This window comes from Anser anser (genome assembly GCF_964211835.1).
Source record: "Anser anser genome assembly, chromosome: 4".
In the NCBI taxonomy this organism is placed as follows: domain Eukaryota; kingdom Metazoa; phylum Chordata; class Aves; order Anseriformes; family Anatidae; genus Anser; species Anser anser.
Window position 1 is genome coordinate 29,494,961 of NC_139724.1, and position 13,208 is coordinate 29,508,168.

The following is a 13,208-nucleotide window of genomic DNA, read 5'->3' on the forward strand; positions in this document are numbered from 1 at the left end:
ATATTATTGTTATATCAGTAGCTTGCTGATAATGAGAGAGGTGCTCTTCCTTTTTTCTCTTTAATTATGTCCTGACTTCAGATCTTCATTATGAAATCCCTTAGCAGTATTATAGCTATTTAAATGGAGATGGAAAGGACACAGTTCCCAATTGCATTTCTCCTGTGGCTGACTTACTATGAAAAGGGATTTTCATGTGATGTCAGAGAAGGTACTGATATAAGAAGTACAAAAGGTCAGATCTGTATGGTATAAAAAAGTTTCACAAAGTAGCTGGGAAAATGATAACAGACAAAAATTCAATGCATATGCAAAAGTAAGTGTCTTAAATGCTTGAACAACTTTTAATCATGTGTTATCCCAGAAAGATGTCCTTCATAATTTTTTTAAAATAAAAATCTTACAATAGTGTTTTATCACAAATATATATATATATATATCAATTTTACATGAAAAGCAGATAAACATGGAGGATAATTCTTTATTCAGGTAATAATACTTAGTATTGATAATGCTAATATTGCAGCTTAATCTTACTGCTTAAGATTAATTTTTTTTTTTGCATTTGCACAGTGTCCATGATCAACTTTAAGAAGCCTGCAGTTATTTTCATACTGTCATGTCTAGAAAATTTAATAGTACATGCAGGTAGCTTTGATCAGGTATATTTTATTAACTGAAGTATTCAGACAATTTGGGAAAAAAAAAAAAGTAAATTTGCTAGGGTAACGGGAGAAAATATCATTTTACATATTTTATGCTGTTGTGCTTAGATACACATTTTATACTGTTTTGCTTTAACAGACTGTGCTATTGTTTTGCTTTAACAACTTGTGCTATATTTATTTTTCTTTATCTTGGAAGATGTATATAGGTCTTAGTCCTCTGTCGTGTTTTTTTTTTTCCTAGATCAGTTTATTATAAATTGTTAATGATATAAATAGCCAATCTAAAGAGAATAGGTCAACATACAATTTTTAGTAAAAACTCAATATATGCCAATGTAGTATATCAGTTAATAAAGGTAAAATTGTTTTATTCAGAGTATGCAAGACAGTTATACAACAGATCAAGTCTGGGATTGGCTTTTACTGAGTAACCTTCCTTCATCAGTTCTTTCAACCTGAAATCTTTTGGGATGTCCTGTTGTCAGTCTCTACCTCTGCCTTCTGAACTTGAGTGCTTCACAGTTTTAAAACCAGGAGATAAGGTATATTTTCACACTGTGCTTGTCTCAAATTATTCTCCATCAACCGCTCAAAAATGGATTCTTTAGACTTTTAATGATACAAGTCACATATGTATTCTCTGCCAAATATGCAAAGGAGGGAAAGGAGACTTGATAATCTGGGCACTGAAGCTTTAATGAGACAAATTCTGTGTAATCATGCAAATCACCATTTGGCTGGCTTTTTTTGGACAAAGTAGCTCATTCTCCACCTGCTACATGGTAAGACTGCATGGCACAGAAAAGACAGAGTTCTTCCTGCTTTGTGTCATCACAATTCAGTAGTATTTCTGTGTCGCTGGTGTTTGCATTTTGTTATACTGATACTGTGGTGGTTTTTTTTTTTTTCTTTTTTTACCATAAGCTTTCTCTTCTAACAGAAATGTCACTCTGAACATTCAGTTTTTCAAAGATAGCATAATACTAAAATAGAACTATAAAATTACTGAATCCCTTTGACATGTTATAATTGCTACTCTGAAATATTTTTCTTGTTTAATAGCCAAACGATATTGGAGACTGAATCCCTTAGGATTCTCCAGTGTTTTCACATATGAGGAATATCCTAAATCATGTTATGTGTGGAATTTGCATTATAATCCATACCATAAGGTTGGTGAAAGTTTCAAGGATTTATACAGTAGCTTGCAAGTAATATTTGCAAGATTTCTTTTTAGTCAACACTTCCATGACAGGACATATAAACAATGTCATTCTGGTGGTATGTTTATCTTTTCTTATTTCAGAGAGTTTATGCTGCATTTTTCAGAGTTGATGATACTGGTCGCTGGCTAGTACTCTTAAACTATCTTAACCTATGATCTGTGGTTTGATATTAGTTATGGTACGCTCCATTCATTCCTTTTTTTTTTTTTTTAAATCAAAAGATCTTATTTAATTAGAAATTACTAGTAACTTTGAAGATCTATTGTCACCCTACCCCAAATAACCTTTACTTAATTCCAGATGCCTATGATCTAACTTCAACACTTCACTTGCAGTCTCAACTAAAGAATATTCTTAAAAGCTGTAGACACATCAAGCACATATTCATATTTAACTGTAATAAAGCACAGCAAGATATTTTTCCTTTCCATTTAAAATAACCACAGCTACCCTTACCTTCAGACTACAGCAGACCCTGATCAAAAAGCTGAAGCTAATTTACATTCCAAACAGGTTACTCCAAATTTATCTTAGCACTTCCAATGCAGTTACATACTCAGCAGTGTGTTCTTGGAGGACCCTTGCTGTTTCCCATGAGGGTGGCAATGTCTACTGCTTCCATACTGCTTGCTGTCTGTCCTCCTGCTTGCTGTGTGGACCAGAAACCTGTACAGCAAGCAGCAAGCAATGAAAAGAGTTTAGTGTCCAGGTGCATCTTCTGTTCTGTCTTACTACTGGATATAATGGAACTATAGCTAAAAAAAAAAAAAAAGTTTTTTTTTTGTGTGTGTGTGTGTGTGATTTGTTTGTTTGTTCTGCCTTCAGAAGGGTGGGAGTTAGTTTGGCTAGGCTTCGAGGAAACATCTATGGCAGCCTAAGTTTGTACCACAGCTAAAAGAAGTGGTTACTAGCTTAGTTCCACTTCTGTACCAATTCTTTCCTTTATTAGCACAAGCTTTAGTGCAGTTGTGTGTTGAAATGAGTCAAGGAAACAATACAGGTTAAAGCGAACGCTGGCAAAAGAACAAACATACAGGTTACATTAAATCCAGATAGGATTTAATGATAAGTTGAACCTTATGATACTTGGAAACCCTGTGATCATAGCCTTTCTAAAGAAGAGTTATTCAGAACCATCCATCATATATATTTTCAACACTTTTACAGTGTATCAGACCTTATTTTATATTAAATTGTGTATTCTACACCAGATTTGAAAAGCAGATTTTAGGACATCCATAAACACTGAGCCACCTGTTTTCATGTTTGCTAGTAGCGTTGTACTTTTCTGAAATCAGATCCACAAAGCAGAAGGAACTTTTTACCATTTAAGGAGAAAAGTGTTAAAAGCTCTTGGAGCATTTCTCAGGTGATTGCTTGGTGCACTGCAGAATATAGTTCTACCTTTTTATTCTCTGTGAATTAACAAGTGGGTTTTAAGAGACAAATTTCTTCCTTTGTAGTCTTCAGCACTGAAAATCCATGCCAGACATATGGCTGTAGCCAAATATATTTTTTATAAAGAACATTTTTTATATTAATTGTGGGCCTAGTTTTACAAGACAGTACTCCCTGGGCTGTTCAGTCAAGACATGTTTCAGTCCAAAATCAGTCAATATTTTCTGCATTATGTTTCTATTCTATATATTACATCTGCTTTATGTAGACTATACCTGAAGAGTGAACTTTTTGTATGTATCACACACCAAATAAAATAATTTAGGAGGTTGTTTAGAGTGACACATTTTACTCTGTTCTGTGTTTTGTATGCACAGAGAAACTGTAAAACTGACCATAGTGCAAGAAGAGCAAAATTTGGAAACTGTGGAAGGAATGGCTTCCAAATCCACAGAAAAATGAAAAAAATTGAAATTGTATTCAGTTCATTTAGTTATATCAGAATCTTTCATCTTGAGTTGTGTTGCAGCTTCTTAAATTTGTAATGTTTCTATAGTACATTAAAAAAAATGGTTTAATGCTTAATACATACTTATATATCTTTAAAAATTAATTGGCAAGTGTATGCAATGATGAAGTGAGAGAATACAGAAGAACCTAAAGCGATTTTAGCAAACTTGTTTTGGAAATGGTTGGCAACTGTATGTTTCCATTCAGGCTAGCTGTTCCACACCATTACACAGAAGAGATGAGATGGCCATTTACTAAATGTTTTGCAAAGTCCTTTGCGTAGTTTATAACTATTTATACCTCATCTGCATTATATCCAGTCAGGTCTAAGTTGTGAAGGCCTATTTCAAAACAGCAGACATACGTCTGTTTAATACACATGACTCAAATTCTGATGATGTATTTGGTTGAATTATTCCTTTTGTCATCTACAGGCTTTCTTGTTCCTTAACAGTGGTCTTTCTATTTACAAGACAGCATCTTCTGTTATTTTTTTTTTCTGACTCAAGTGGTGACAGGAACAGGGCCTAAAAAGTCGTTTGCCCATGTTCTCTGAAGTGGAGAAGATATTCAGACATGATTTGTGTAGCCTCAGAAAGCATAGTTTTGTGCTCTTCTGAAAAACAAGTTTATGTTCTGTATTTTTTATGGCTTTTCCAAGATATATTTATATCTTGATGTCTGTTAAACGTACTGTTTTTGTATGTTTAAGATAGATATACGTAAAACACACTATCAAAACAGTCTAAAATACTTCTAGTTGCCAAGGTATCTTCCATTAATCAGTAGTTCTTGTGGTAGTAGTAACAACTCTAGAGAGTTATTACTGTGGTAATTCAGAATGAAGCTTTTCTATTTCTTAGAATTGTAGGACATCCTGAGTTGGAAGGGACCCACAAGGATCATCGAGTCCAAGTCCTGCCTCCACACAGGGCCACCCAAAAATCACATTCAGATCATAACAACAAATAAAATAGTTTTAATAAGAAAAACTCCAGAAAATTCCAAACACTTTACCCATATCTAATGTTATTGTTAAAACACATCTGTTTGACTCAGTTTGTTTTGTTTGTTTGTAACGTTTGTTACAAATTAAAGCTAAGGAAAAACTAAATACAAGCAGAAAGAAATAATGTATTGCAATTAGCTTCTCTTGATTTCAGAGTAATGGCTAAAGTCAGGTGGTCTTTCAAGACTCAAACATGAATTCAGTCCCAATAGTATCAGCTTTGTGATGAACCTGTGATATTCTGGAACAATAAGTGGGTTCAATAACAATCCAAATGCAATAGTAAGTTGATAAAAAAAATATGAACTGTAGACCATTTTCTAATCCTTATAATGTTTAGTTGCTGTTCTTTGTGAAACAGTTGAATGTTGTATTGTATGATTGTATTCAATATTTTTGATTCCAATAAAATAGTTCTGTATATATCATACTAGGCAAGTAATGGAACTGCTTTGATACAAGCTGTATTTTTTTTTTCCTGTTTATTTCTTTCTCTCCACGTTGGATTAAATCTATCCTTGATTGAGAGTACTAGAAGTTACTAAAACTGCTCCATATCACAAATTTACACGTTTGTTCTAATTTGTTGTGGTTTAACCCGGCTGGCAGCTAAACACCACACAGCCGTTCACTCACCCTCCCCCCTCCCTCTCTGGGATGGGGGAGAGAAACGGGAAAGTGAAGCCTGTGAGTTGAGATAAAGACAGTTTATTAAGACAGGAAAATAATAATAACAATAATAATAATAATAGTGATAATGGTAATAGTATTAACAATAATAATGTGTAAGAAAACAAGTGATGCACAACGCAATTGCTCACCACCCGCTGACCGATGCCCAGCCTATCCCCGAGCAGCCGGCCCCCCCACCCCGGCCAGCCACCCCTATATATTGTTTAGCATGACGTCAGATGGTATGGAATACCCCTTTGGCCAGTTTGGGTCAGCTGTCCTGGGTCTGTCCCCTCCCAGCTCCTGCTGCACCCCCAGCCTGCTCGCTGGCAGGACAGAGCAAGAAGCCGAAAAGTCCTTGGCCTGGTGTAAACACTGCTCTGCAACAATTAAAACATCAGCATGTTATCAGCGCTCTTCTCATCCTAATCCAAAACATAGCACCCTACCAGCTACTATGAGCTACTTAACTCTGTCCTAACTGGAACCAGGACATAATTACAACAAACCTTTTTGCAATATGGAAATATAAACCTAATTCCAATAAACTCTTAACTGATATTTTTAGTTAGACTACAAACTAGGAAGTAAGTAAATGTCTTACACTACTATGTTAAATCTGGAATCTTTTCAGTAGGAACAGCTAAGTAGTGACATTTGCTGCTTCTGTGTACACAAAAAAATAGGTAAATAAATAAAACACAAAAAGAGGATCTTCTTCTTAATGCTTTACTCAATCAAATTGTTTGTTTGTTTATCTTCTTTTTTCCCCCTGGAATTCCAAACCAAAACAACGCAATATTGGCTGAATGCATTTTCTGCAGGGCCAAGTGTTGTTCTTCACCTAAGGCACAGAGGCCCATCTATCTGTAAGAGGTTTCAGGGAAAAAATAATTGCCTTTTTTCTCTTTCCCATGTTTATTCGTACTTTTTTTTCCCCCCCCTCAACCAGGTTACAGAACACGCAATAGGCCAGATAAGTTTTAGATTTAAATCGGGCTAATTAAGCACTTGTGATTTAACTAGTTGTGTTTTCATCTATTTAGAACTCACAAGTTCATGCTGAAGAAGGGGAAGGTCTGATGAACCATTTCCTGGCCAAAAAAAGATCCAAACATTCATTCCCTTAAATAACCCTTTAATCTTAATTTGCATGTAAATTTTTCAAATGTTTCCTAATCACAATAATTAGTACATTAAGAGCCCAATTCTCATTGGCTTTACAGACTGATCTTTTATATTTACATAAATCCTATATCAACAATGTTACCATGGTTACATAATTACAATTTAACCTGGCAAATGGCTTGTTGAAATATCGGGCACTAAATCAGTGCTGGGACTGAGTCTAAATATTCCAGCCAAACAAGCATCACATTCTGTATTTAACCAATTCACTACAGCTTCTTCTGAGTAAAAATAGTATTCTGTAATCAACAGGCTTGTGTCAATCAAAATTCTTCATCCTGAAACTTATCTCTTTGTATTTCTGAAAGGTTAAAAATAGCAGCAGAGCCTATTGACATGATATTGTGATTTCTTGGGTCAGCATTACACTATTGAACTTCACTTTCAGAAAAGATTTTCCTTTTGGTTGTGGTAATCTAAGTCACTTGCTAGAATGTCTGTATTTCAGTCAAACAGAACTTCAAATGGCTTTCTTTATTTTACTGATTATCTGAGAATAAAGATAGTAGAAAGAGATGCTATTTTTCATGAGTGATGAGAAATCACTCATATTGATCAGCTGGTGATTTTGGTATGGGTTACATATCATTTAAATATCTTTTGGAAAATTAAAGATAATAATGCCATTTGAGTTGTTGTCCATGGTTTGCTGACAAATAATCTCTTTATAGTTTTTAGCTGATAAATAAAAGGAGGAAAAGGTAAAGGACAATCCTGGAGAACTCATTTGTTGCAAAAGACATGCGAAGAAAAGTGGCCATTTGGAAAACTGATTAAATGATGATCTTTAAGATTTTATTAATATTTCTATATAGACAGTCTGAAGACTAAATTACCCTTGGAAGAATCAGTTCTACAGAATGTTTTATGTTTTGTTACTCTCATTTCTATGACCTTCCACAAATAACAGTAAATATTCTGCTAAACTGAAAGCTAATGCATATCCTTTACTGTAGGCATCGTACAGGTACTATGATAAAGAATGAGTAAGCTAAGAATTTGTTAATTGTAAGATAGTATGATTTCAGAACTAATATACCCAGGTCAATACTGGGTGTCTCATTTTATATTTTTCCTCATTCTATAATTCATTTTTTGATTTTTACTTTGTGTACGAAAACTCTTCTTAAAAAAAATTAAATCATTAAAATATGCAAAAATAATATAATACTTTGTTTTAGTCACCAGCAAAAGGAACATATCTGTAACTGAAGTGGCTGATAAAAGTATGTTACGCATTTCTGCAATTCATGCATTTTTAATCCAATGAGGCAACTCCTGAAGTATTGTCTGCTGAAAAACGGGGCTGGAGTAGGGTGTTCCACTCATCTCATTTGCACAGAAGGGACAAAAGTTTGTTGGGAGCTTCAGCCCAGGATGATGCTCACCAGGTGCACCTTCCCTGTCTGTAAGGAATCTGACCTGTTCCTCTTGGCTTTCAGGGCGTGCTGCAGGCTCCATCTGTTTCACTGAGTTTTCAACATTAAGGTCATCAAGGCATAAACTAAGAGGTAGTGCTAGGACGTGAGGTGAGTTGTTAATATTTCCTAGGTACTAATGTGATTTGACTTGAAGTTTTGTGATTTTTCTTTTGAGTTTATAATTGATATTATGCTCAGGCTGCAAAAGTTACTTGGAGTTTTTTGACAACATTGGTGATGAAATGCTAACCTTTCAGCAATTGATAGGATTGTGATTTTGAGAAGTTTCACCTTCAATTCAATGTCAAAGCAACTCCGTGACTACATAAATTTAACAACCTGTGCCCCAGTCACAGGTTGATGCGATTGTTTCACATCATCTTGGGAGTGACTGCAGTGTGATCAGACACCTGCTGGCATCTCAGACAAAAATGGAGAGGTCTCAATTGACCTTTCAAGAACAACACACCAAAGGAAAAACCCTATAACTGCTTCACTGTTTTTCCAGGTCGTTCATTTCCTAATCTTTTAGGAAGAAAAACTTCATCACAGAACTTTACTTGGGAAGAGACATAAGGTTTGAGAAAATAAAAACCTATTTCAGCAGGTAGTTGTCCTCTAGACAGTTCTCCCCCTTCCAGGAAAAAAAAAAAAATAAAGCAGCTTAATTAATCTTAGCTCTCTAGAGCACTGGTGCTTGATATTTGCAGTTTCTCATAGTACAAAGTTTACTTTTGCTCTTTTTCATTAAACCTTACACAAACACAGTAAAGAAAAATACCTCAGATCACTGATTACTGTGCGATTTCCCCTAAGAATTTTAGGTAGAAAATGCTTTCCTACTTGTTTTGTTGTTCTTGTATTGTGTTTTGGGTTTTGTTTGTTTGTTCAAGCAGTAGTGATTCAAACCTGGCCACTGGGTGCACGTTGTGATGAACTCTGCAACACTTCGTACCCGTGGGTCTAGATTCTGCAAAACTCCTCTAGGAAGCCCTGAAGACAAATGCAAGTGGGAGAGGACTGCAGCTCCCTAGTGCTGTGATCTCCTGTCTGCAAGGTCAGTAGGCTGTATCTTGGTACGTAGTGTCTTGCTGCTTCTCTCCTCTTGAGCTGGGTGAAGGCAGTGGGAGAAAAGTACATGTATTCAGGAGGAAAGTACATATATTCAAGAGAAAAGATGAGGGGAAAAGAGCAGAACCTGCACCTAAGGTAATTAACAGCTTTGTCAACTTTTTAGTATCTCAGAGCCACCTAAGAATTCACAATGTGATTTTATTTATTTTTTTTAATGCTAATCTTAAAGTGTGGCTGACTTCAAGGTTGGCAGAACTGGCCAGAATAAACCACTCTAGAAATGCACTATAGAGGCTTTGTTCCTTTTTACATTCCCCAGCTGACTATGCAGAGATGAAAGTGAAATAAATGTGGTTCTGAATGCATACAGAGCTATCCATGCAATGCTCTTGTAGAATTAGAACATTATGGATGCTATTCTACATGGTTATCATTCAATTTTTTTTTTTTAAATGTACACAAGCTTGTTTGGCATAATAATTGCAAACTTTTTTTTTTTTTTTTGATACTTGGCAGCCTGAAGAGTCTGTCAGGGAGCCACTTATGTGAAAGTTTTTAGTTTTCTTGGGTTTCTCCCCATGCCATTTTCACCCTCTTTAGAAGAGGTAGCAGGTCTAAGTATGTTAATAAAATATTCATATCCTATTTCCCCTGTTCCTAGCTTATTTAAATTGCAAAGTCTAGAAATATTTACAGATTGTGCTGTATACCTTCCTTGGTACAACAGGGGAAAAAAAAAAGGGAAAGAATGCACTAAACTGAAACTTAAATATTGTAACGTAAAGACACTAAACAACAATGAAAAGTAACATCCACTGCCTGGATTATTTCCCTGTTGATCATTCTCAGACAGTGAAATAGTAATTAATAGTGAAATTGATAAAAGATAGCAAAAACTCTATTCAGACTGAGGCATTCTGCAGATTCTAAATTATTTTCCTAAAATTGTGGCTACATAACATTTCAGCTAATTCAGCCTGCTGTAGATGTTGGTACTTAGAAACATGTTGTCAGCAAATAAAGAAATATTTGATTTGGTATTTTAATAACAAGACATTGTTTTTTATAAAAGTTATTGTCAATAAATCAAACAAGGTTTGCCTGAAGGAAGTATGGTAGGAATAATGCTTTGCCTGATAGTGTTCTGGTTAGATATAACTCTCTGGATCAAGGGAATTCTGAACTGCGATGCCACATGGCTATATGGCTCCTGTCTTCTGAAGTATCTGTATAAATATGAAACTTGCATTCAGTTTTAAAAAGAAGGGTTGCCAGGTCTCTATACATATCAAGTCCCTGTTGTACTAAGCAATATGAAAGAACATGAAATGACTGTCTTGCTCCTACATATTGATTCTTCCCACTCTGTCCATTACAACCCAGTGTAATTAGCTTTCTAAATCTAAGATTGCTTCATCTTTTATGTTTGTCACACTGGAAATTTAGGTGAGGTTATCTTAAAATAAGATGATAAACTCCTGCGTAGCTCCTCCATCCCAAAGGCAAGACTGAACAGAAAACTGCTTGGCCTACATTTGTCAGGAAATACTCATTCCAAACCCCACCTCTCAGCATTTGCAGTACACAGTTTCAGATGAAATCACATCATTTCAGTGGTCAATCCCCCCAGTGAAGAATAAGTCTGACGAAGAAAACATTAACCAAACCAGACTTATCAATACTGACGCTTGAAAGGAGACAGAAGGGTACTTTCAAACCATTTGGGTATCTGTGAGTTTCTAAAACACATACTAACTGATATTTGGGGGCCAACAGTTGTTACAATAAAACTGTCTAATTTATTCTCAACCAATACTTGATTTCAAAGAAAAGAAGCATCACAACATGCCAAATTTTGCATGTTGAAAAAGATCAGGCAAAACTGAGACCTAGTAGAAGTAAATTACTCCAAGAAAACAGCCCAAAAGAAACAAGATGTAACATATCTAAGGAGAGAAGACCCATTTATATGTAAGTTGTGTCTGCATTCCCAGGAATGACCCAATAGTGAATTTAATGCTAGGTATTTTCTGATATTTATCACCACATAGCATCTAAATTTCAAAACCTTGACTACAGGCGTCATTAAAATAGATGATATTTCACGTTTGTAGATGTAACAAATTACTGATGTATGTTTTCATCATGAAAACGTTTATGATTATTTGTGTGTGTTTGGCTGCTCGCTCTCCTGCTGTTTAAGTGTTCACCAGTGAGGGATCAGTGTAATTAGGGAATTACGAAGTCACTATATTTCTTAAGCAATCAATACTTTATAGAGCAGAGTAATTTAACACAGAAAACTAAAATTCAAAGGGATAACTGTCAGTGGAGATGTTGTGTCACACAATTGACACTTGCTGCCGACAATGGAGTCTAAAGATACCTGTTCTAACACATATTCTCTGCGTGTTTTTAATAGTTTAAACTATTCCCATTTTTCCCCTCCCATTTTGAACAAATGCAGGTGTATATCAGCATTTTTTCCTCACAGTTTGCTGCTATAGACTTTTATTTTAATAGCAGATTTAGAGCAGGTTATTTCTAATGCCTAGTTATCAGCAACGTTTTTACTGGTTTCTGAATCATTATTAGAGACATCTGCTTGCACTGTCAACCTGAGAGCTGTCTTTAAAATCACACATTACTGACATGTATAATTAAGTAGCTCAGAGTAAGACAGTTGACTGACAGCTGTACAGGGTCAGGAAAAAAAAAAAGCCCATTGCTTGGCACATATTCATATGACCTAATTGACCTAATGGAGCAGGAGGAATTAATGATGCTTTGAGTCATTTATCCTTCCGTGTCTCGCCTTTTACTCTTTAATGTGTTCAGTTTTCCCACACAAGGTATCTAATATCTTTCTATAGAAGATGACCACAGATGACCTCTTGCTTATCACTGATGGTATATAATTGTCCACCAGGAATGAAGGCCAAGAGGAACAACTTTCATGAGGTGGAAAATGGGTTGAAGGGTTTCAGAAGCTGAAAATATCATGATTCAGTGCACATTCCAAAAACTAATGACATGCCATTATTTTCTAGCTACTTAAGTAAAATAACTTGGACATTGCTTTATGATCTTACTAAGACACATTTTGATTTTTTTGATGCCTGCCTTTACTTACGTAGTATAAAAATAAGATGGGATACTTATCTTTAGGTTATTTCTCATGAAAGTTTTAACTAAGAGATCAGTATGATGATGAAAGTAAAAAACAAGTAAAGAATGCTATAGAAAACATTAAGTATTTGAAATGTCTAACTTAGTGAATAAATTTTTTCATTTGTTTTTGGTCAATACCGTCTTAAATTCAAAATGTACTCCTTTATTAGAATTCATAAAATTACTTTCATAAATATCTTTGTGTGTTCTGTGTCTCATTACTGTTAGTGACCTGGGCGTGCTCTGAGCATATTAGTACTGGGCAATAGTAGCTGCCACTTCTGACGAACCCAATTAAAACTAGGTATCAGATTAGGTCTGAAACTCTTTGGTATTTGTCAGAAGATGAAAAATTATGAGCAAGGTTTTGGAGGGTTATCATCCTGGACAAAGATAAATTTAAGTCATCAAGTCCCTTTGCAGATCTGGTCTTAAAGTTAAAAAAATGGCCTCTTTGAAATTGTGTATTCAATAGAAATAGATTCAGTAGAAAATAATTTGAAAATATTATGTGTGAACTGTGCTTTCCAACTTTGTAGGTCACATTTAGTAGTACAAAGATGACATCAAAACTAAGTAAAAAAAACAAAACACATTATTTACAGTCCGCAGGAACCTATTTAAAAAATCTGGCTTTAGTCTAAAATTGATTGAAAATTATTTAAAAAATTGTGATTCACTGCCTCTGAGGAAGGCCCACCAGGAATTTAAATATAAACTCTTAAAACCTGTCACTGTACATAATAAAGTTCATAGCATTCAGTGGCATCTTCTGGTGTAAACTCATCTGCTACAAAATTTCTAATCTGTCGTGATTTTTTCAACTCTTCACACATCCATGCCCATCAGGTTCCTTCTAGCAGCTGCCACT

At 35.0% G+C, this 13,208-nt stretch overlaps 1 long non-coding RNA gene across 4 annotated transcripts in view; it reads left to right on the forward strand.

Annotated features, from left to right (window-relative positions):
- LOC310898839 overlaps window positions 1-13,208 on the forward strand; it is a 55,099-nt gene that overhangs the window by 38,350 nt on the left and 3,541 nt on the right. For all 4 annotated transcript variants that reach the window (XR_014583768.1, XR_014583769.1, XR_014583770.1 and 1 more), the window contains 3 exons: window positions 82-1,840; window positions 8,114-8,200; window positions 8,989-9,149. This is a non-coding gene — a long non-coding RNA (uncharacterized lncRNA). The remainder of the gene's footprint in view (window positions 1-81; window positions 1,841-8,113; window positions 8,201-8,988; window positions 9,150-13,208) is intronic.